Genomic DNA, 5,145 nt, shown 5'->3' with positions numbered 1-5,145 from the left:
TACCACTGTTTATGAAATCCAGATATATGCACCACTTTGTGTATGTGGCTTTAGAGCTGAGCGTGTATTCGGGAGGATGAGATAGGAGGATCTCTGTAAATTCGAGGCGGCCCTGAGACTGCATAGTGAATTCCAGGTCAGCCTGGGCTAGAGTGAGATGCTACCTCAAAAAAAAAAAAACACAACAAAAAACAGTCACCCTATGTATCTGGCTTTAGTGGGTACTGGGGAACTGAACCTGGAGCAGCAGGCTTTGCAAGAAAGTGCCTTTACCCAGTAAGCAAGCTCCCCAGCTCCTTGTCTATTTATTTATTTTGAAACTTTTAACTGGCAGCATCTTTTTATCTCATTTTCCTGAGTGCCAGTTTGTTTTTGAAGCAGGGTCCCAATTTAGCTTTGTGTGTGTGTGTGTGTGTGTGTTTCAAGGTAGGATCTCACTGTAGCTCAGGCTGACCTAGAATTCACTATGTAGTCTCAGGGTGACCTTGAACTCCTACCTCTGCCTCTCAAGTGCTGGGATTAAAGGCATGTGCCACCACACCTGGCCCAACCTAGCTTTGAACTCACAATTGATCCTCCTGCCTCAACCTCCGCAGTGCTGGTGATTCAGGATTTTGGGGTTCAGGAGGGGTCCCCCAGCATGTATTGACTCATGTTTGGGGTTCTATTCTACCTTTTTATTATTACTATAATTTTTGGTTTTTCGAAGTAGGGTTTCACTCTAGTCCAGGCTGACCTGGAATTCACTAGTAGTCTTAGGGTGGCCTCGAACTCATGATGATCCTCTTACCTCTGCCTCCCAAATGCTGGGATTAAAGGTGTGCGCCACCATACCTGGCTTGTTCTACCTTTCGTAAAGAATTATTATGGACTGGAGAGATGGCTTAGCGGTTAAGCGCTTGCCTGTGAAGTCTGAGGACCCCGGTTCGAGGCCTGATTCCCCAGGACCTAAGTTAGCCAGATGCATAAGGGGGCGCACGCGTCTGGAGTTCGTTTGCAGTGGCTGGAGGCCCTGGCGCACCCATTCTCTCTCTCTCTGTCTATTTGCCTCTCTCTCTCTCTCTCTCTCTCTCTCTCTCTGTCACTCTCAAATAAATAAATAAAAATGAACAAAAAATAATTTAAAGAAAAAAAAGAATTATTAAAGACAGATTCAAGAAGGATAAATTATGCATTACTAGTTTATTTGTGGAAAGTCACAAACTGTGGGGTTTTAAAAGGGGGACTGGGATTTAAGAGAAAAAAAAAAGAAATCGAGACCTTTAAAAGAGAGATTAGGATAAAGCTGCAAGCACATAGAAAGTAGAATCTAGGAACTTTTGTCATGTGTTTTTATTTTTTATTTTATTTATTTATTTATTTTGGTTTTTCGAGGTAGGGTCTCACTCTAGCCCAAGCTGACCTGGAATTCACTCTGTATTCTCAGGGTGGCCTCAAACTCATGGTCATCCTCCTACCTCTGCCTCCTGAGTGCTGGGATTAAGGCATGCGCCACCACACCTGGCTATGTCATGTGTTTTTAGAGAAGGTATTAAGAGGACAAATGGAGTGACTCTATCTCAAACAAAATAAAACAAAACAAAATAAGAAAAACAAAACAAAACAAAAACAATAGGCCCAGGCCAGGCATGGAGGCGCACACCTTTAATCCCAGCACTTGAGAGGCGGAGGTCATAGTGAATTCCAGGTCAGCCTGGGCTAGAGTGAAACCTTACCTCAAACAAACAAAACAACAATAACAATACCACCATCATCACCACCACCACCACCACCACCAACAACAACAACAAAAGACCACAAGACAAAATAAAGAGGGACATGCATGTCTTTCTGGGACTTCAGAATTCAAATGCTGCTGCTGGTTTTTTCTCCTTTTATAGGGCTTTCCAATTATGACCATGGTGAACTGTCAGGGCTTGCTGAATGGTGTATCATTTACCACTCACATGGGCTCATAATGTTTCAGGTTGTCAGTTCTGACCAGCCAACCTAAAGAGGGACTTGTGGCCTACAGGCTTTCCAGTCCTCAAAGATAACCTGGATCAGGGTGGAGACCAAGTTTAGGCAGGTTAGCTAGGTAGGATTTCCAGGAATCCACTCTTATCTTTGCTTATTTCCCTATTAGTGGCACTTCATGTAGATGGTGCTGAAGATAAACCCAGGGCCTCACACATGCTGGGCAAGCACACTACTCCAAGCCACATTCTTTTTTGTTGTTTTTTCTTCGTTGAAGGTAGGGGGTCACTGTAGCCCAGGCTGACCTGGGCTTCAGTCTACAATTCCAGGCTGGTCTCAAACTCACAGTGATCCTCCTACCTTGACTTTGGAATGCTGAGATTAAAGGTGTGGGCCACCATGCCCAGCTACACATTCTTTTTTTAAACTACAGTTTAATTTACTTACTTATTTATTTTTACTTATTTATTTGAGAGAAAGAGACAGTGAGAGAGAGAGAGAGAGAGAGAGAGCGAGCATGAGGGAGAGAGAATGGGCACAGCAGGGTCTCCTGCCACTGCAAAGGAATCCAGATGCATGAACCACTTTTACTACTTTGTACATCTGACTTTATGTGGGTACTGGGGAATTGAGCCCGGGCTGTCAGACATACTTTTTTTTTTTGAGATAGAGTTTCACTCTAGCCCAGGGTGACCTGGAATTCACTATGTAGTGTCAGAGGTTTCTTCTTAAAATAGTAGTCGTAGCAGAGCCAGGCATGGTGGTGCATGCCTTTAATCCCAGCACTCAGGAGGCAGAGAGGTAGGGGGATTGTTGTGAGTTCGAGGCCACCCTGAGAATACAGAGTGAATTCCAGATCAACCTGGGCTAGAGTGTGACTCTACCTTGAAAAACCAAAACCAAAAAAAAGAAAGAAAAGAAACCTGGGGGTTGGAGGGATGGACCAGTGGCTAAAGGCACTTGCTTGCAAAGCCTGAAAGCCTGACAGCCTGGGTTTCATTACCCAGTACCCATGTAGAGCCAGATGGACAAAGTGCATGTGTCCAGAATTCATTTGCAGCAGCAGGAAGCCCTGCTGCTCTCATACACACACTCTTCCTTTCTTAAATAAATAAAGAAAAATATTTGAAAAAAAAAAAAACAAAGAAAAGAAACCTGGAGTGGTGGGAGTTGGTATTGGAGGCACGTACCTGTAATCCCAATACTTAGGAGGTGGGGACCTGGGGGCAAGGAGAATCAAGAATTCAAGGACATCCTTTAATCCGAGTATTCGGGAGGCAGAGGTAGGAGGATTGCCATGAGTTGGAGGCCACCCTGAGACTACATAGTGAATTCAAGGACAGAGCTGGAGAGATGTTTTAGAGCTTAAGGTGCTTGCTGGTGAAGCCTAAGGACCCAGGTTTGATTTCCAGTGCACATGTAAGCTAGATGGACAAAGGAGCACAAGCATCTGGAGTTCATTTGTAGTGACTAGAGGTCCTGGCACGCCCATTCTGTCTTTCTGTATCGGCCTCTTTCTCTCCCTGTCAAATAAATAGTAAATAATAAAATATCTTAAAAAGAATACAGGGACATTCTTAGTTATTTGAGAATCTGTCTCAATAAAATAAAAGCCAAAATAAAAACAAACTGGGGAGATGGCCCATCAGTTAAAGACTCATGCCTTTAGTCCCAGCAATGTGGAGGCTGATTTAGGAGAATCACTGTGAGTTCGAGACCACTGTGAGATTACATAGTGAATTCCAGGTCAGTTAGGGCTAGAGCAAGACCCTACCTCAGCAAAAAAAGAAGCTGGATGTGGTGTTGCACACCTTTAATCCCAGCACTCGAGAGGCAGAGGTAAGAGGATCACTGTAAGCTCGAGGCCTCTGTGAGACTACATAGTGAATTCCAGGTCAGCCTGGACTAGAGTGATACCCTATCTTGAAAAAAAAATTAATTACAAAACAAAGCAAAAAAGTTAGAAAGAAAGCAGGAGCTAAAAGTATTATTAGCAGCACACTAGAATCAACTGAGCTAACCGGCCAGACAAGAGTAGGAGCTGAAAGTCTAATAGTCCAGTGGCAGACTGCTTTTCTCTGGGTGGTACTTCCCAGCCCTTAGGTAGAGGAGTCAGGAGGATAAGGAACAAATGAGGGTGTTCATATGTGTGTGAGTGCTGGTCCAGTTCCACTCTGATATCTTTTGGCTCCAGTCAGGGGCCTGGAACATGGATTGTCTAGGGCCTCTGGGATGTGGTTTGTGAGATTCTGCAGTGGCTGGAAGCCCTGGTGCACCTATTCTCTCTCACTTTGCCTCTTTCCCCTCTTTCAAATAAACGGTATCAGTGCGCCAGGGCATCCAGCCACTGTAAATGAATTCCAGATGCATGCGCCACTTTGTGCATCTGGCTTTTGTGGGTACTGGGGAATCCCAAAGGGTTAACAGGCGACTTGGGAGCCATCATATGGCAAAAGCTCGGTTTAGTCTTTAGGCGGCGAAAGACTGGCGCAGGCGTTATCCCAGGATGTGGTAGATGGAGGCGGAAGATCATTCTGAGCTACAAGTTGAGTTCGAGGCCAGCCAAGGCCATAAGACCCTCCCTCAATACTTCCCCACACCTCAGGGAGAAATCAAAAAAGCGAACTCGAGGACAGGGCATGGAGTGCGACCAAGGTTCGCGTGAGGTCGCAGGCTTCGGGGCCATCAGGTAACCTCCGCCCCCTCCCGGCCCGCGAAGACTGAGCACGCCCACCCCACCCACTCGCCGAGGTCCCGCCCCTCCGCCGGCTCCTCCACCTACGAGGTCCCGGCTCCGCTGGCCCCGCCCCGGCCCCGCCCCCGCCCAGTGCGGCTGCGCCGGCGACTCTGGCTCCAAGGCCCAAGCGCCTCGGCTCTTTTGTTTCCCCGCCTGGGTCGGAGCCGCGGTCTCAGTCCAGTCGGAGTCAGAGGAGGCGGAGTTGGAGTCGGAGCCTGGTCGAGCCGAATCGGAGTCGGAGTGGGTTCCGACTGTCAGCGCCGCGAGGGACGCCAAAAGAGCGCGCCGGCCTGCGGGGCTGGGACCCGGCCCGGGCCTGCCCCATGGGGCGCGCGGCCCCGGCGATGCGCCCGGCCCCGCGCCCCCGGCCCCGCGCGCGCGGCCTGCTCTCCGCCCGCGCCTGCGCCTGAGCCCCGCGCACCCGGGCCCGCCGCTTCCCGGCCCGCGCCCGC

The sequence above is a fragment of the Jaculus jaculus genome, chromosome 8, assembly GCF_020740685.1.
Source record: "Jaculus jaculus isolate mJacJac1 chromosome 8, mJacJac1.mat.Y.cur, whole genome shotgun sequence".
Taxonomy (NCBI): domain Eukaryota; kingdom Metazoa; phylum Chordata; class Mammalia; order Rodentia; family Dipodidae; genus Jaculus; species Jaculus jaculus.
This window is presented reverse-complemented; position numbering follows the sequence as displayed.